We start from the raw sequence: 20,391 nt of genomic DNA on the forward strand, positions 1-20,391 counted from the left end.
TGTGCCAAGCACTATGCTAAGTGTTGAGGATATAAAGGAAGACAAAAAACAGTCCCTGCTAGCAAGGAGTTCATACTCTAATGGAGGACATAGCATGCAAATGATTATGTACAAACAAGGCACATAGAGGGAAAAATGGGAATAATCAACAGAGAGATGGCACTAGCAGTATCCATTCAAGACACAGCTAGGTGGTGCAGTAGATAGAGCTCCAGCCTTGAAGTCAGGAGGACCTGAGTTCAAATCTGGCCTCAGACACAGGATAATTACTAGTTGTGTGACCCTGGGCAAGTCACTTAACCCTGACTGCCTCACCAAAAAGGCAAAAAAAAAAAAAAGAGACATATGTAGTGATGAGCTAACTTGAGGAAGAAGTAGCATAAACATGATTTTACATAAGAAATGTATGCTCAGAAGGGAAAGAGGCCTGTCATGGAGTGAGAGTAATGGTTAACAGCAGTTCAAATGCTACCTTGGCACCCACAAAATGTTAGAAGACCCATTGGGTGGATCCTTTCTGGAGGATTTATGGGAGTAGAACACAGTTGGGTATTACATAGAATTAAAGGCAAGGATAGGTTGTAATCCATACTGCTGGAGGGAGTACTCACATGAATGAGATTATGGATACATTGCAATAAGAGGATTGGATCAGATAATCCCTAAATCCACTTTTGGCTCTGATGCATACGCTATTATAGGGGCCAGCTTTAAGGTGGAGCAATGAGGATTCCATGACCTATTGATCTTGCAATAACATCAAAAGGAGGCATCTTTGGGTCCCTACATGTCATACGCCTCCAGCTTCTGGGTGGTATATTCATTCAACAAGCCTTTATTAAACACTTACTATGTTTAAAGCATTGTCCTAGGCACTTGGGAAATAAAAACAAACATCAAATAGTTCCTGCCTTCTAAGTACCTCATATGTATTGGGGAGCAGCAGCAACATGTATAAAGAAAAGCGAATATAGGGGCAGCTAGGTGGCACAGTGTATAGAGCACTGACCCTGGAGTCAGGAGGACCTGAGTTCAAATTCGGTCTCAGTCACATAATACTTCCTAGCTGTGTAACTCCAATTGCCTCACTAAAAAAAATTTAAAAATTCAAAAAATTCAAAAAGCAAATATGAAATATGTCCAAAGTATATGAATATAATTTGAGGGGAGGGAATTAGCCATTAGAAAAATCAGGAGAGACCTCTTGTAAAAGGCAGCACTTGAGCTGAGCTTTGAGAAAAACTAGGGTTTCTAAAAGGCAAAGTTGAGGCACAGAAATAGAAGGAATGTCACACAGGAAGGCCAGTTTGTCTATAAATTGGAGTATGTCAAAGGTTGAAAAGGTAGGAGCCAGAAAGCAAACAGTTTTATCCTAAGGGCAATAGGTAGTCAAAGCATCTTCTTGAGCAAGGAAGTGAGACAGTCAGACTCATGCTTTATGGGTTAATGCAAAATATGAATTTCTCAAGAAGTAATTTTCAAGTGTCACAATTGTCAGTAACATCAATCCATCAAATTCCCAATTCTACATATGACTTATGGATTCTAGGTCTGGCAATGGCAAAAAGAGGATGACAAAGTATATTACACAGACTTGATACTTTAATAAATGTTCATTGAATTTTCCGTGCAAGTGACCCTGGGACTGCCTCAGTAAGTGAAACGTCACATTCTATTCCCTTAACAAGCATTTGTTGTTCAGTCATTTTTCAGCCATGTCTGACTCTTGGTGACCCCATTTGGGATTTTCTTGGCAAAGATACTAGAGTAGTTTGCCATTCCCTTCTCCAGTTCACTTTACAGATGAGGAAACTGAGGCAAACCGGGTGAAGTGACTTGCCTGGGGTCACACAGTAAGTGTCTGAGGCCAGATTTGAACTCAGGAAGATGAGTCTTTTTGACTCCAGGCCCAGCACTCTATCCACTGTGACACCTAACTGCCCCTAACAAGCACTTAGGCACCAGCAAAGTGATAAAGGAGCTTTAAAACAAAACAAAACATTCAATGCCTTCAAGTAGCCATGCTCACACAACGTCATATATTCTTCCTGCCCTAGTTTCCATCATTGTATGAACTGGGAGCTGAAGAAGTAAACTCAACACTCAAATATGGCCTTCCACCCTCACCAAGAGGCTGCCTCCACCAAAGAATGACTCATTCACATACCCACCACAGTGCACTAGGCAGAGACTACATGCCACCCACTCTGGTGGCTTCCTTTCTGCCCCAAAAATGAGCCACTCCTCACCAAGAATTGGCTTGAGTGAGTGCCCTGGCAAGAAACAAAACTAAGTAACCACTATAGTAAGTGCTACAAGAATTCCCACCAGTAGCTCAGTCACCAAGCCCTGTCTCTGTCCTTTTCTCCCTATGTGGCCATTCCCAGATGGCAGACACAATAGAATGAGAGGGCTAATTAATTAACAGGAAGAATTCAGGAGCTATAGATTCTAATGCTCACTTGCCACAAACTTACTGTGTGACCCCAAGGATATTACTTCACAGAGGCTCCATTTCCTTTATAAAAACCAAGATAATGAAATGACATGTTTGCCTAACTAGCATAACATAGTCCTGTAGTAATGGGTACTGCAAAGATACACATAAAGATAGAAATGAATGCATCCATATCACTGAGGAGCCCTTTAAAGATAAATGATGACATGTTTTGAAAAGCCCAAGATCTGAGTGATGTTTCCTCTTTTGTTCAAACAGGTTTTAATGCCAAATGCTACCTACAAAACAGATGAGAACAGTATCTTTTACAGTGTTTTTTTAAACTTATAAATCATTCAATTCTAGTCAATGAAATGGGCTTTTCCACCTCCATAAAAGAAACAAGAAAAATTACTAGAAAACTCACTTTCAGTTGGCTTCGTTTTAAATTCATGATTCCTCTTTCTAAATTTAAAGTGACCCAGAAAACTTTAAGCAATGCTGGAGTTCTAAGTCACTTATTTCCCTAAGAAAGTACAACATCAAGGAATTACATATTTAGAGCTGGAAGGGGATACTGAGGCCATTGAGTCCGACCCCTTCATTCCACAGATGATGAAACTGAAAAAGGATAAGTGACTTGCCCAAGGTCACATAGCTAGTAAGGCTCTGAGGCAGGATTTGAACTCCAAGCCCCAAACTCTGTTCAGTGCTTCCCCTAGTTGCCTAAACCCAAATCTAGGTTAAGAAAGAAATGAGACTCATAAGTTTTGAAGATACATACATATGTTAGCTTTCTCATCCATACTGTAAAATCTTAAATAGCTCATGATCTAGACAAGTCACAACTTAGCAGCTTCAGATAAGGAATCTGAGATTCAAAAAAGTTAAGTGATTTGCCCAAGGTCATAAAGCCAATCAAGTGCAAACTGAGTGTCCAACCCTATGTCTCTTAACTCTCAGTCCCAGTTCTCTTTCTATGGCACCAAACCGTAGTCTTGAGAGCAGTCCCTGAAAAATGGTGGGTAAATCAAAACCTTAATCTCTTAAACTATCTCTGCTTTAGTCAGGCATTAGCTAGTTAGGTATTAACTTCTGTAAATAATCAGTTCTCTCTGTGTAGAAAAACAACTTTGAGAATTTAATTGTAGGGTTATGTGGGTTAGTTGAGTCACTCACCATTATCTGAACTTCATGTTTATTTTTTTTTTTTGGAGGGGGGAAATCACTTCTTGGGTGGCAGTGTTATGCCAACTGCCTAGACAAATACACCTCACTCCTTGACCTTTAAAATGGGGTGGGAGTAGAGAGTAGGGTATATTAATTTGTTATTTAATAACTGAGCTAAAATTTAAATTCAGCACTCTCACCATATTGATTTCTCTTTCTGATGTTGCAGAAACACATCATACAGTTTTCCTATATATTTGTATATTAATTGGCACTTGTTAAGTTTCCCTATGAGTCATTTCAGCATCTTTGCTTTGTTTCCCTCATTTGACTTAAGCTTCTTGGGGTTAGGGACTGTTTTTGTTTTTTGTGTTGTCCCTCCCGCCTCCCGCCTCCTAGCAACTAGTATGATATTCCTTCACAGATGGTTTATGCAAAAATGGACCAGCCATTTGAGTGTCTTCATGTATTTTCCCAATGCCTAACACCGTACGTTGGACAGGCACTTTAAAGAATGGCACTTTAAAAAATGCTTGTTGATTAAATTATGAAATAAATCTGTAATACGATGGGGTAGGACTAGACCACCTCCTAGGTACTTTTCAGCTCTAACATGTTGTGACTCAGTCCAAGGTCTGGCACTTGGCAGGAGCAAAACATCCCAATAAGCTTTCCTCTGACTCCCTCCCTGGTTGAGTAATATCAACAGATTTGGCCATAAATTTGTACCCTAAAGCAGGAAACTTGATGATTTTCCTTCTCATTTGAATAACTATGATTCGTCATTCTCCAGCCCTATATTGGACTTAAGAAAACTGCAAAACTCCATTCTGACTTTAGCATGTCTTTTCCTGCAGAGATGGCTTTAAATTGTGGTTTCTAAAAGTAACCACTTCAAAAAGCAAAAAAAAAAAAAAAAGAGAGATTTTCTTCTAAGACATATACTCGGGGTAGATTTTTACAAGTTTATTCCTGGGTTTGTTTTGGTATTAGTTATCTCACAGGGAAGGCAAAGACTGAAACAGCCTCCTCTAGAATATGAGTTCTTAACCTGGGTCAGTGAACTTGTTTTTTTGTTTTGTTTTGTTTTGTTTTAGTCTGATAACTGTATTTCAATATAATCAGTTTCCTTTGCATTTTATTTTATGCATCTTAAAACATTTATTCTGAAGGAGGGCCTAGAGGGATCACCAGACAACCCATAAATTAATAGGTGGTATAGTATAATAGAAAGAACACTGGATTCAGACAGAGGAGCTGAGTTCAAATCCTAGCTCAACTCTAAACACTTGCATGACCTTAGGTGGTAACTTGCTTTTATTATGAATTACTTAAGGTTTTACAGTAGAGATGAGTAATATGAAATATGTATATGTTATATGAATGCATTAGAAACTTGTAAGTCTCATTTCTTAATTTCATCGTGCAAACCCCATTTCCCATCCTCCACCACCTAATTCCATATTCTTATCCACCTCAACCCTCCCACCCCTAAGTTCTAATCAAACATCACCTTCCACTGTGCCCTATGGAATGCCTGTTCCATAGACAATAAGTTTCCCTTCATCCTAAATCTTTTCCTCTCCCACTCCTTCATCTTCTAGTTATTATTGAAACCTGGCTCCCCTGAATGACTGACACAGCCTTGCAGGGCACCATTTCTAATACAGGCTGCACCTTCACTCATTCCTCTTGACTCACTGGTCAAGGTTGGGGAGTCAGAATACTCCTTAGTCTACACTGTCACCTCCAAATTCTCTACCCACCTCTATCACTCAGTAACTTCTCCTCCTTTGAGGTCCACACTATTCATATCTACCAGCCAATCAAAATCCTGGTCGCTGTTGTTTCCTTCCTCAATGAATTTGGTACATGGTTCACAATTTTTCTCTCCTTCCCTACTCTTGCCCCATAGTAGGACACTTCAAGATAAATAATGACTCTCCCTCAAGCACCCTGACTACTCAGTTTCTCAACTTACTCACTTCCCATGAGGTACTCCTCCACTCCACCTCAGCCACACATAAAATGCCCTTAGTCTTGCGTCTCCCATGAATGTACCACTTCCATGTTCAATATTTGTGAAGTTCCTTTATCCATCCATAACTTGTCTTCCCTTCCAAAACCCTACTCTTCATTGGCACCATGACCTCCAACCCCATGACCCCTCAATTCTCTCCCAAGCCATCCCCCCTGCACTAATCATGCACACCTCTCTTCCTCATCTTAACCCCTTGGTAAGCCAATTCAACTCCACATTGTCCTCTTCTCTTGAGTCCCCTTATATTTCTGATTGCTCCCTGCTGAGTCTCATCTTTGGATCCCTGCCATCATCACCTACATATGTGCTGCTGAACAAAGTTGGATAAAATCACACAGCTGTTCTGATATGGTCCACAATGAATTTATGTAACAGTACCTCAACTTGGCCCTCACTGATGCTTGAAAGTTCTCTTATCCCTCCCTCATCAACTCACTATGCCACTCTCCACAGAGGCTCTCACAAAACTTTTCATCCCTCCACAGACCTCCCGTGGCTCTCCCTCCCCCCATCCTCTTAGCTGAGAGCCTTGTATTTTACAGGTAAAAAGTTGTGCCATTTGTTACGTGTTCCCTCTGCTCTCCTCTTCCTCATCTCATATTACTCATATGCCTTCTGTCTCATCCGATGAAGTGGCCTTCCTCTTTGCCAAGACTAAGCCCTCTACCTGTTCAAGCAATCCCATTCCATCTCACCTCCTCCAACAGGTGACTCTGTAGTCACCCTCTATCACTTATTTTCAACCTCTATCTGCTGGTTGTCTCTGTACTTAAAAACATGTCTATGTCTCCCACATGCTGAAAAAACCCTCACTTGACCTTCCATCTTCAATATTATCCTATATCTCTTCTTCCCTTTGTGGCTAAACTCCTAGAAAATATCTTCTATAATAGGTGCCTCCATTTTCTCACTCTTCTTAATCCCTTACAATTTGGCTTCCAGCCTCATCATTCCACCAAAACTTCTCTCTCCAAAGTTACCAATGATCTCTTAAGGCCAAATCCAATGGCCTTTTTTTGGGGGGGGGGGCAATTGGGGTTAAGTGACTTGCCTAAGGTTCAAGTGTTTGGTCTGAGGTCAGATTTGAACTCAGGTCCTCCTGACTTCAGGGCTGGTGCTTCATCCACTGCGCCCCCAATGGCCTTTTCTTAAACCTCATCCTTCTCAACTTCTCTGCAGTCTTTGACACTATTTATCTGTTCATTTCCCCTTCTATCTAACCATTCCTTCTCAGTCTTCTTTGCTGGATCCTCATTCAGTACATGCCCTTAAAGCTTTAGTGTCCCTTGGGGTACTGTCCTGGACCCACTTCTCTTCTCCCTCTGCACTACTTCACTTATGATCTCATCATTTCCCATGAATTTAATTACCATGTCTATACTGATGATCCTCATATCTACCTATCTTGCCCTAACCTATCTGCTAATCTCTAACTGCCTTTTGCTGGCAAAGGACCACCCAGGATGGCGTGCCCGCATCAAAGAAGGTACAAAGCAGAACTGCACTAGCTCAAAGGAAATGCGAGATGCGCCAATTTAGAGACATCTCCACACCGAATGTTCATATGGACTGTTTGTGCCTGACCTGTGGTAAAGCCTTCTCAGCTCACATTGGTCTGATCATCCACAGTTGGACACACTGTAACTTGACATAATGATGTCATTTTCGTCCTCTTCCAGAAAGACAACAACCAGACATCTCAAACTGCATGTCCAGTAAATATCTTAAGCTCAGCATGTCCAAAACCAAACTCACTATCTTTCCCCCTAAATCCTCCCCGCCTCCTACCTTCCTTATTATTATAGAGGGCAACACTATCTTCCCTCAGGAACCTCAGGCTCACAACCTAGGTGTCATCCTCAGCTCTTTACTATCTCTCACTAATCGCCTCCCCATATCCAATCTGTTGTCAAGACCTATTGATTCACCTTTACAATCTCTTTCTAATATGCCTCCTTCTGTCCTTTGACACTGCTACCACTCTAGTGTAGGCCCTGATCACCTCACACTTGGACTATTGCAATACCCTGATGCTGAATCTGCCTGCCTCAAGTCTCTCCCCACTCCAATCCATCCTCCATTCAGCCACTAAAGTGATTTTCCTAAAGCGCAGGTCACCTCCCTACTCAATAAACTCCAAGGTTTCCCTGCTGCCTCCAGGGGCAAATATAAAATTCTCTGTTTGGTATTCAAAGCCCTTCATAACCTAGCCCCTGCCTCCACCCTTTCAGTCTACTTACATCTTACTCCCCACGCCATACTCGTCCACTTAGTAACACTGACCTCCTGGCTGTTTCTTGAACAAGACATTCCATCTCTCAGCTCCAGGCATTTTTCTCTGCCTTTCCTCAATGCCTGGAATGTTCTTCCTCCTTATCTCTGCCTACTGGCTTCCTGGCTGCAAGTCCCAACTAAAATTCCATCTTCTACAGGAAGCCTTTCCCATCCCCTCTTAATTCTAGTGCTTTCACTCTGACCTCAGAGGTCAGTTGCTAATGTAGGCAGGAACTGGTTATATTAACTCTTGAGCAAAAGTTGAGCAATCAGAAAGATGTAGTAACCAGGGACATATGGTGGTCCAAAATCTTTGGGTACCAATTGGAATGCTGCTCACTTCTTTCAACTTCCTATGCTTTAGAGTTTAAAATCACAGAATGTCAGAGTTGAAAGGAACTTAAAGACCATTTCTTCCAACTCCTTAATTTGATGAATGGAGAATTTTCTCTCACGTACAGGCTTCAATTCCTAATCCATCATCAATCTTCCCTTCCTGTTCTGAAATATATTGATGTTAGGTTGTAGTTTGGGTTCTTTTCCCCCTCTAGGCAATGAATCTTGCTCTCAGCACACCATTCAGGGTTTATTCCTTTCTCTGGCTCCATCTGTTGTATCTGCTTTGAGTAATGTAACACCCATCCCCATGTTCATCTTGAATATGACTTGTCTAAAATTCCTACTACTCCTCAGCTGCAAAGACTGCATGGTATTGTCCTCCAAACAGATGCTTATGACATGGACATGACAGGGAAAGGAATGTTATCTGACTTCAAATCTGTTACCCAGAAGGCTCTGGGAATACTTTCTGTCCTGTTGTTTTATTTTACATTTTTCTCTGCAAAGCAACTACTGTGTCAGTTTCATACCTGTCAAAATTCCACAACATGAAGTGGGATAGAACTGAGGTCATGACTCCATGGTTATTTTAAAGCCATCTTTTCAGAAAAGGTTCAAACTAGTAACAAAAAATTAATAATAAATGCATTTAAATGCATACCTTCTTTTTAAAATATCCATGTTAATCTAAACAATAATTCAACTCAATTGAGTCTGTGAGTTCTACTCGGTATGGTCTTTGTATAAGCCAGCTTTATTATACATAGTTTATTATACAATTGTTTATTGTTATTACATCAGGTTACTTTTTATTATTCTCTTCGCAAAGTGGAAAACAAACTTTATGATCTTACATGTTATTACAGGAAAGTGAACTATCCCTGCAAGCCTCTCAAATTTAATTAACTTTTAGATTCAAAGTTCTATTTTCCTTTTTGGTTTTTTTTTATTACAATCTATTTCTCCCTTTTGTGTGAGTGGGTGAGATAAGGAGAGAGTTTTTTTTTTAAGCTCTGTTTACTGCATATGATACTGCAGCCAATTCAATCAAAGGGGAAATAGAAAAGTACTCACTGTATTTGTGCACAGTAAGCTGTTTGTAAAATCCTTTCCAGTTTCCTGCAATCAAATGATGGTGTCTCCTAAAATGACATTACATAGAGGGGTAAACAACGTTTTCAGACCAAGCACAAGTACAGAGCGGGTTCTATACACAAAGAATGGAGAAAAAAAAGAATCCTGCAGGGGCCATTTCTTTCCCTGATATAAGGGATGCTGTGCAGAAAGGTGGGGAAGTTTGAGATGTAGCCAAGTTCTGGTGGATGCAAAGCAGGTCAGAGTTTGGAAAGAGGGAGAATTTAATGATGAATGATTAGATTTAGGAAAAAATATTAGCTTCTCTTTTTCTGCCTGCTGAACTCGTTAGTGAAGGATGTGGCTATCAATTTACTATCTAACAGGGACTCCCCAAAAGTTGGGGCAACCTGGGACATATATGCGGGCCAGAATTGGGGCCAATATGGAATAAAAGCAGGAACACTTAGCTAGAACTTAGCAGTTCTAGGTACTAAGCTCCCCTCTGTCCCAATTGGTGGGGGAGAGAGAACCACTGGCTGTTTCTGAGCTTCAAGTGCTTCATCTATAAAATAAGACATTTAGGCTAAATGAATACTAGGGTTCCTTCCAGGCCTAATAGTCTATGAGTCTTCGATTACTAAGCTACAAGAAGGGATTTTAAGACCTTCCCTATACATGTGAAAAGGTAATGGAGCTAATAGGATATTTCCAACTGGATATCCCAATTGGATATTCCTGTCTAACATCAGGTTCGCAGCCTATACCTTCAACAGCAGAACCTCCTTGTTGTTGAGTCATTTCAGTCATTTCCAGCCTTTGTGACCCCATTTGGGATTTTCTTGGCAGAGATACTGGAGTAGCTTGCCATTTCCTTTTCCAGCTCATTTTACAGATGACGAAACTGAGGCAAATAGGGTTAAGTGACTTGTCCGGGGTCACACAGCTACTAAGTATCTGGGATTAGATTTGAACTCATATCTTCCTGACTCCAGACCCAGTGCTTTATCCATTGTGCCACCTAGCTGCCTGGCAGAATCTTAACTACCTAATAATAATGGATACGTCAGATAAGAAAGACTTTCAGAGGTTCAGAGGTCATTCAATCGGTACAATGAGAAGATCACTGTATTTGGAATCAGAAGATCTGGATTTGAATTCAGGCTCTGATTTTAAGTCCCTCCTATGTGACCTTGGGCAAATTGGTTAACCTCCCTGAGTCTGAGTTCTCCATCCGTTAAAGGAAGGAATTGGAATAGATGGCCTTTAAGGTTCCTCTCAATTCTAAATTTGTGCTCTTAGGATTTTCATATACCCACCTCTTAAGTGAGTCTTTTTTGGTGGTCATAAATTCAGCAATTAATTGAACATCCAAAGCAATGGGGAGATAGCATCTTCAACCTTCTGAGTAGGGCTGTTCACCTGTGAAAGGGGTGGGGAGGAAGGGTCTTCAGTAAGCATCCTTCTTCCCTTGGGCAAGGGCACTTTTACCAAGGCAGTCCCAATTCTCTCTTCTGTTGGTCATTCCTGCTCATTTCCCCTTCTTGGCAGGGGATACCTGGTTGTTGAATATGTGCTTGCTGACGGTTGCCTGGATCTGCTTGAGTACTGAACCCTTAATGGGGTGTCACTGAGGTTAAGGAAATAATAACTGCCTGTCAACCGGCGGCTGGATTCTGAGAGCTCAGCCTGTCTTGGGAGAGGTTCGCTTGCTCTTGTTAAATCAGCCTTCTCTACTCTGTGTCAAGTTATCACTGATCTGTTCCCTTTTCAGGAATCTTTTCCTTTCTCTCTTGGATAATATACTTGCCACTAACAAAGTTCTGGGTCTGTCTCTTTCCTTGACAGTAAACTTACTGAACTTTTCTAAAAATGAAACATGGAGAAAAAGACAGAGACAAACAGACAGAGACAGAGGCTGGGAGGGAGAGGGGAGAGTCAGACAGAAACACAAAGACAGAGAGAAAAAGAGAGGGAAGGAGAGGAAGAAAGAGAGACAGAGAGAGAGACAGAGAGAGAGAGACTTTTGAATTTCCCCAGATATTTCATCTGCACAATTTTATTTCTTGTCCTAAGATGTTCCCCTTAATACAGAAGCTTGAAAGTACACAAGATATAAGGAAAGATGCATTTTAAGAAAAGAATATATAATTTGCAAGCCAGCAATGCTTGAAGTTTTTTTAATTAATTATGTCTATTTCAAAATAAAATATAAATGTTTTGAGATTTCCTTATCTATTTCTGGATAGATATAAAGCTGGAACTGAGACCCAGGTCTCTGGCTCCAAGTTCAATGTTATTCCCAGCAGATGAGGCTGCCTCATCTCACAGTTAAGTCAGTGGCTATTTTCAGTGTCCCTCAAATGCTCAACGGCAGAAGGTGATTGTTCCAGAGCCCACAGTGGCAACTGGGTTTCCTTTTCCTTTCTGTATCTCCTCCTCTCAACATAAAGTTCCCCTTGGATCTCAGGGACCCAATTATTCCTATTGATAGATATGATGACTTGTAGCTAGAGAATTCTAGGTTGAATTCAGAGAGGTAATATCTTAAAAATTCTCAGATGGTCAAACACAGCCATTAATGATCCTATCTTGGCTACATATGGAGCTCAAGGAGAGGACATTAAATATAAAAGAATAAATACAGAAGATGAGAATTGTGGATAGGAATCATGGATAGGAAAGTGAGGATAAATGCAAAAAGAGTAGCCTGAAGGGGTGGGTGAGTTAGAAGGGAGGGCAGTTTAGGGGAAGTAGTATACAGAATGCATGCCATCTTGGGGTGGGAGGAGGGATGGGATGGGGAGAAAATTTGGAATTCAAAATCTTGTGGAAGTGAATGTTGAAAACTAAAAATAAACAAAAAAAAAAATTTAATTGTTTTTAAAATTAAAGGAAAAAAAGAGTAGCATGTTCCTTTACCAATATCCAATACCAATATGATCAGGCAATCAAATTAATATTCTTGATGGAAAAAACTGTACTAGAAAGCAATATGGAATTGTAGTAAAAGTGACTATGATGTACATATTCTTTGACTCAGTTCTTACTAGGTATATACTCCAAGAAATTTTAAAAAAGAAAAAAAAAGGAAAGGTCCCCAATACACCAAAATATCCATAGCAGCCCTTTTTGAATTAGCAAAGAAATGATCAAGTAAATGTTCATTGATTGGGAATAGCTAAAACAAGACTTGAGATCATCTGGAAGCCAGTCTTTCTCTGACTTCCCGGATAAGCAGCCATCATCACAGCTGCTGACACTGTTTTCTCTTTTTCAAGTTTTTGTTATTCTGAACTTGACAAACACCAGCATATATGGAATGACCCTATTAAACTGCCCTAAAAGTTTGGGACCCCCTATATTAGCATTTCTATGTCCTAAGAATAACAGAGAAGAGGCAATTGTATGTGAAACTGCAAATCTTCATTACATCCAGTGACTTTTTTAAGCATATGATGAATTTAGCATGTACCTTCCAAAGTTATTCTATTTCTCTGTTTCTTTCTTCTGAATCTCCTTCTGTTCTCTTCTGGGCACTTAAAAAAATTAGAGCATTATTTTCCACTGCTAACCAAACTTCTAGATATAATCAACTCTAGCACAAAGAGCTGAAAGAAATTATATATGAAAGAAACTTTCTGAACACTATTCTTCTTTTTTAATCGATGCTTTTTAGTCTATACATCATATTCACTTCTGATTCTATCCCTGACCCCTACCCTGCATAGCAAGTCCCATTTCTGACAACTACTGGCTATGTGATCCTGGGGAGTCACTCAACCTGTAACTTCTTGGTGTTAGGCAATTCTCTAAGACTATAAGAGGCAGAGAAAGTGCCAACCTGAACTGGTAGAGGGAACCTAGGAGCCCAGTCCCCATCCTAGGTTCACATTAAAAGAAAAGACATTCTTTAGTATGACCTATTTAATGCCAGCAGTTGATGATTCTTTTTTCTCCTCCCAAACGCGGCTTCAGAGTCTGGAAAGGGCTCAAACCTACCTTTCCAGCCTTATTTCACACCACTCCCTTTGATACACTCTACTGTCTAGTCAAATGGACTGCTGGCTTGTTCCCCAAATTCAACATTCTGTCTCCAGCCCCACCCGTTCACACAAGCCATAGTCTATGCCTGAAACACACTTCCTCATATATGAGACTTTCAAATGTTTTCTTTTCCTTCAAGACCAAGTTCAGATACTACATCCTCCCTAATGCCTTCCTTGATCATTGATACTTGCTCTCTGGGGGAGAGAGCAAGTATTCTCTCCTCAAATTTTCATGGCCATCATCACTATTTTGAAGTCATCATTCCTTTGTCTCTCTCTTGTGCCCTTGTCACTCCCTACCTTAGTTTTATTGGCATAAATTTTGCCTAACTCTGAATAGAACATTAGCACCCAAAAGAAGGATCTGTATTAGTTTATACCTCTGTTCTTCAGTGCCGGACACACTGTACGTTGACCCTGACATCATGATGTCGTTTTGGTCCTCTTCAAGCACAAAGCCTTTTATATAGAAGGAACTTAAAAATATTTGTTATTGTCACTAAATTGAACATAAACTATTAGCATAAGGCCAAGCCTAGGAATCAGTTCTCTTGATTTCCCCCAGTGAATGCTTTGTGGACTCATGCCCTTAAATCTAACCTTCCTATTTCCTTTAAGAGCACTGCCATTCATCCTGTCACCCAGATGGGAAACTTCAGAGTCATCTTAGACTAGATTCTTCACTATCCCCTAGCCACATCCCCAGTCAGTTGCCAAATCCTGATGATTCTTCCTCCACAATATTTCTTCTATCTGCCCCTGCTTCTCCACTCACAGACCAATCAGCCTAATTCAGGTCATCACCTCTGTCAAAGACAATAACAATAGAAGCTTGGTCTCCCTGCCTGTCTCCAATCTCTTCCTCCTCCAACCCATCCTCTATCCAGCTGCCAAAGGGATATTCCTAAAACAAAAACCTTACCATGTCACTCCCATGTTCAAAAAACTCCATGAGCTCCTGATAGCATTTAAAGCCCTTTATAACCTGATGCCAACCTACCTCTCCAGCCATATACATTACTCCCCTTCACAAAATCTTCAGGAATTGTTCTAAACCACTGATCATTGCAATGACAGCTCCATGCATTGGAGATTTCACAAAAATGCAGCACTCGGAAGTACATCCAAAAACAATCAAACAGAATTTTTTAACCTCTTCCTGGAAGGCAGAGCAGTCTCATAAGATCAAACATGGACCCAGTGAAGAGATCAGGCTGTATGTACCCTCTACCCTCCCCCTCATCTTTCAGAGGAATAGGTTAAAGGGCCATTGCTCATCTCCCATAGTTCATCTTAACTTAGAAAAAAGATAGAAAAGAATCAAACATGCAATTGGAAACTCCCCTAGATGATGTGCTCCAAATAAATTTTTCAAAACACTTGTCCATTCGATAAGTTATCCATTCTATCTCTTCTTCTTTGAGGCAGTTAGGTGGCTCAGTGGATAAAGAGCTGGGCCTGGAGAAAGGAAGACCTGAGTTCAAATCAGGACTCAGACACTTTCTAGTTGGGTGACCCAGGGCGAGTCATTTAACCTCTGTTTGCTTTAATTCACTGGAGAAGAAAATGGCAAACCACTCTAGCATACTTGCCAAGAAAACCCCAAATGGGGTCACCAAGAGTCAGACCCAACTGAACAACAATCTCTTTTGAGCCCCACAACAACCCCACAAGGGTACATGTTCCACATGTCGGAGGTGAGAATCATACCCAGATCTACCAAGTTCCAAGTCCTGAACATTATCCTGGACTCCACACTTCCACCAAATTGGCTTTTTCGCTGTTCTTCACACAGGACATTCCATCTCCCACCTCTGGGGGTTTGAATAGTCTATCTCCCCACCCTAATGCATGTGATGGGGTGCTTGTACTCACATGGATTATATTCCTTTCTCACCTTCAATCCCACAGTCAACCAACCAATATTTATTAAACAACTTCTATGTGCCAGGCATTGTGCCAAGTGCTGGGGATACAAAGAAAGACAAGAAACAAGAAACTTACAGTCTAACATGGGAAACTATGAACAAAGTTACGTATCAGATAAAAGGGAAAGTAAAAGGGGAAGGGAAAGGGGAAGAAGCATTTATATAGAGCCTATTTTGTACAGCTCTTTGTGCACTGAGCCATCTAACTGTCTCAAAGAAGAAGAGATAGAATGGATAACTAATTGAATGGACAAATGTTTTGATAAATTTATTTGGAGCACATCATCTAGGGGAGTTTCCAATTGCATGTTTGATTCTTTTCTATCTTTTTTCTAAGTTAAGATGAACTATGGGAGATGAGCAATGGTCCTTTAACCTATTCCTCTGAAAGATGGGGGGGGTAGAGGATACATACAGCACTGTACTAAGAGTTTTTTACAAATATTATCTCACTTGATTCTTACAATACCCTCCAAAGTATTATCCATATTTTACAGTTGGGGAAACTGAGGAAAAACCATGGTTAAGTGATTGCCCAGGGTCACATAGCTAGGAAGTGTCTGAGGTCACATTTGAACTCAGATCTTCTTGACTCCAGGCCCAGTAGAGATCATTACAAAAGGGAAGGCACTAGAATTAAGTGGGATTGGGAAAGACTTCTTGTAAGAGATGAGATTTTAGCTGGAACTTACTTGAAGGAAGATGGGGAATCCAGAGAAGCTAGGAAATAGAAATGAAATGGGAATGAATTCCAGACATGGGGAACAGCCATTGAAAATTGCTGGATTCCAGAGGTGGAGTGTTATTCTTGTGTTTGAAGAACAACAAAGAAGTCAGCGTCTCTGGGTTACAGGGTACATGGAGGACGATGAGTATTTTAAAAAAAAGACCAAAAATTGAGGAAAGAGATAGATTATGAAGGGTTTTAAAAGCTAAAGAGAGGATTTTGAATTTGATCTTGAATGGATAGGGAGTCCCAAGAGTGGTTTGAAATGGGGGGTGGGGAGGTTCACATGGTCAGATCTGGGCTTTAGGAAGATTAACAACTGAATGGAATATGAACTGGAATGGGGAGAGACTTGAAGCACTGAGACCAACAAGAAGGCTACTGCAATAATCCAGGTATGAGGTGATAAGGGCCTGCACCAGGATGGTGGTAGGGTCAGAGGAGAGAAGGAGGTGTATACAAAAAGATGTGTAGAAGGTAGAATCAATTGTTGTTGTTGAGTGGCGTATAACTCTTCGTGACCCCGTTTGGGGTTTTCTTGGCAGAGATACTAGAGAGATTTGTCATTTCCTTTTTCAGTTCATTTTACAGATGAGGAAACTGAGGCAAACAGGGATAAGTGACCTGACCAAGGTTACACAGTTAGTAAGTAACTGAGGCCAGATTTGAACTCAAGAAAGATGAGTTTTCCTCACTCCAGGCTCAGTGCCCTATCCACTATGACACCTAACTGCCTAAAATCAATAGGATCTGGCAACTGATTATATTTGGGAGAAGAGGGTGTGGGTGGGTGTGTGACAGAGACAGAGAAATAGAGAGAAACAGAGACAGAGAGAGAGAGACAGAGAGAGAAATTGTAGATGACACCTCAATTTCAAGCCTCGGTAAGTGGGAGGATGGTGATCTCCTCAACAGTAATAGAGAAGGTATTGAAGGAGAAAGATCAGTTTAGCTTCAGATATGCTGAGTGTCAGATGTCTACAGGATACCCAGTTTGAGATGTCCAAGAGACAGCTGGAGATTTGGGATTGGAATTCAAGAAGTTACGGGTGGATGATGTAATCTGAGAATCATCTGCAAAGAGATAATTGCATCCAGAACTCAGGCGAGACCCCTCAGTTGGTAATGGTCTTCCCCACCCATCTCCTACAGAAATTATTTTGTTTTTAATTTATGGGGTGTGTGAGTGGAGGGAGAAGAAGACAAGGGGAGGGGGAGAAAGAGAGAATGAGAATATATATATATATGTATATCTGTTTGCATATAATATTTATTTTTTCATACACATATTTTCCCCATACCCCGCAAAGATACAAGTTCTCTGAAGGCAGAAATGACTTCATTTTTGTCTTTGTATCCCCAGCACCTAATGCAATGCCTGCAAATAGTAAATGCTTAATAAATGCTAGTTAAATTGAAGTTATTTAAAACCCTTCTGTTCTTTGTCAGGTTGAGAAAAACTAAGAATTTGAAAAATAAAAGAAACATGGTCTCGAAATATAATCTAGTTTATAGGTTCTTTGCAGATAAATCATATTAGGGGTTTTTTTTTTGGGGGGGGAAGCATTTACCACCCTTCCCCCCATTCCCTAGCATAGTACCAAGTATAATATAGTACTTCCTTCTTCAACTGAAAGGATCAGTAATTTTGTGAATATGGGCATTTTCTCCATATCATAAGCCCTCTGTCTTAGAAGCCAGTCTTCACAAGTTGCTGTGGTACCACGTAATAATCCTTTGCTCCATGGCTAACCTTCTGGTAATGAGTCACTCTAAACCTAGCCAGCCTGGTCCTCAGATGAGAGATACTCAGTCCATCACCGGGCCTTGCCAGCTTCATAGGACCAGCCAGAGCTTGCTTTCTGCTGACACAGTCTGGGCAAATCCAAGGTCAGTAACCTCGATGCCATAAGGAAGCATCAAGTGAGGATGTTAGTATTGGCAGAGACAGGACATAATAAGCCTTAAATAAACACTTGTTAATGAACTGATGAGAAGCATTAGTCGTAAAGAAGTAGTGTTTAGCGTATTGGCCCTGAAGTCAGGAAGACATGGGTTCGAGTCCTGCCTCTGACACTGCCTGGCTATGTGACCCTGGGCAAGTCACTTAACCTTTAAGTCTTTTAGGCAACTGTCTTAGCCAATGGTTCTTAACATTTTTTTGTGTCATGGACCCTTTTGGCAATCCAATGAATCTTATTGACCCCTTCTCAGAATAATGTATTTAAATGGAAAAAATGTATAGGATTACAAAGAAAGCCAATTATATTGAAATACTGTTACCAATTTTTTTCAGAACAAGCTCACAGACATCAAATTAAAAACCTCTGCTCTAAGACTAAAAATTGCAAGAAGATGCCAACTTGCAGTGGCAGAAAAGATCACTTTTCCAACAAAATCATAGGTTCAGTCTCTATCCTGATATTATTCAGATATGGAATCCCTTCAAACAACTCCTTGGTATCAGGTGCCTCTGTTTTGCATGATATTGTGAAGCAAAGAAAGGGATGGCAAAGATGATTTTTATCTAAAAAACAGACTATCTTCAAGGTTCATACTATGACCTGGTGTTCCCTATGAGTCACAATGTGGTTGTCAAGGACTTTTGGGGAAAGTAGCCATTTCAAGACTTATCTTCTTGATATAAACTAATATCCTTCTAGAGCTTTACAAAGTGGCTTCAAACCCACCCAAAAAAAAAATCTACCCTCCTAAAGTAGTTGCCAATTGCACCCACTCACCCAACCACCCAGGTTTTTCCTTCCTGAGCAAAGTGGGGATTGCCAGGTGGGGATGATAACATTGTCATGGAGGATCACTGATGAATACGGTGCTCCCAGAATACCTCATCGCTCAAAAAAAAAAAAAAAAAAAGCCCTTCAATTTTCAGGCAAAGAATTTAGGATCAAAGGATCATTGATTTAGAGTTGGTCTTTTTATCCCCAGGGCCTGGAGCTAGGAAAGAAGGAAGCACAGTGCTGAATAAATGCTTGTTGAATTGGAGATTATTTAATCCAACTCCCTCATTTTACAGATGAGGAAACTGAGGCCCAGAGAGGTTAACTGATTTGCCCAAGGTTTTCCAGGTCATTAGCAAATGGTAGAGTTAAGATTTGAAAGCTGGTATCCCTCGGAAACTATTGCTCTCTCCCCACTAAGATTTCAGATAACCTCAGCGGCACTTCAGTTCTATAATATAAATGTACACTTAATTTAAAAAATTTTTTAAAGTAATCAATTACTCCCCCACCGTCTTCATCTACAACAAAATGACAGAGAAGCAAGTGAATGACCCACCCAGAGTGAAACCCACGTAGAGTCAAATTTACATTTCACAGCCTGCACTGCAAGAGCTCCAGGAACTCTCACTGTGACTTACTGTACCCTCTCCCCTCACCCCTCCACCCCTAGCTAGTCTCCAGATGTGCAGCCAGTGAATCTCTCTTCCCACCCCCCAGGGTGCCCCCATCCCTTTCCAAAAGTTCGATTCTGCTCCACTGGTGCATACCAAGCCCATTCACCCATTCACAGCCTGCCAGGGCGAGAGAGAGCTGCCTCAGCTCTCTCCTGCTGTGCCCCGCTATCACAACTGGGCAGCCCGAGCCTCAGCCGCCTCTGCCCGAACAACAAGCGCACCTCCCCCAGTGGTCTCGCGTCCAAAGTCCTTCACTACCTTCAGCAAACGGGCTCCCCGCCCCCGGGAACCCCACTAGCCCGCCCCTGCACCCCTACCCCCCACCTTTCCAGTCTGATCTCTTCTGCTCCAGACGGGGCAGGTCAGGGACTGAGCCAGAGCTGGAAGGGCAAGGTGGAGAAGTGTGGGGCCGGGGCCGGAGCCGGAGCTGGCGGCAGCCCGGGCAGAAGGAAATTGAACCCGAGACTGACCGAGGGTTTTGGGGAGATCTTCCCTGCAAGGCAGGGCGCTTTTCCTCGCTCTCCCCACCCCATTTCCCCTTGCCTAGCACCGCACCTCCTTTAGCTCCCCAAGTCGCTCACCTGCGCCCCTCGCAGCGGCTCCCCGGTCCCGCTCCTGGACGCTCTCCGCAAGCTCTCAGGGCTCCCCAGCGCGCCCCAGGACAGGACGCGGTCTGGGCTGCAGAGCGGAGTGGGGCGGGCCAGGCAGGGGAAGGGCAAGGCGGGGCGGGGCTGGGGGGGGGGTCACCTTGCATCACCTGGGGCGGGCTGGGCCGGGAGCCCAGGGAGAGTAAGGGAGGAGACGAGCAGGAGAGGGGAGGGAGGAGGCAGGTAAACCCCAAACTTCCCCTAAGGGAATCTATCTTGGCTTGCCTTGGCTCCTAACTTTGAGCTCCCGTTTGGCGAAGGGGAAGTGGAGAGGAGACACTGAACTTTGT

The 20,391-nt window shown here is 41.7% G+C and overlaps 1 protein-coding gene across 8 annotated transcripts in view; it reads right to left on the reverse strand.

The window, feature by feature from the left end:
* The window catches only part of LYPD6B (LY6/PLAUR domain containing 6B), a 223,117-nt gene extending 203,000 nt beyond the window's left edge, over positions 1-20,117 (reverse strand). For 3 of the 8 annotated variants that reach the window (XM_027835717.1, XM_027835723.1, XM_027835713.1), the window contains exon 1: positions 20,036-20,117. The gene's annotated coding sequence lies outside the window, so the exon portion shown is untranslated. Of the gene's footprint in view, positions 1-9,335; positions 9,404-20,035 lie in introns of all 8 variants that reach the window. The other 5 variants (XM_027835719.1, XM_027835714.1, XM_027835716.1 and 2 more) reach the window with 4 other exon arrangements.
* Between the last annotated feature and the right edge of the window lie 274 nt (positions 20,118-20,391).

The sequence above is a fragment of the Vombatus ursinus genome, unplaced genomic scaffold (assembly GCF_900497805.2).
Source record: "Vombatus ursinus unplaced genomic scaffold, bare-nosed wombat genome assembly UNPS02014816.1, whole genome shotgun sequence".
NCBI classification, from domain to species: domain Eukaryota; kingdom Metazoa; phylum Chordata; class Mammalia; order Diprotodontia; family Vombatidae; genus Vombatus; species Vombatus ursinus.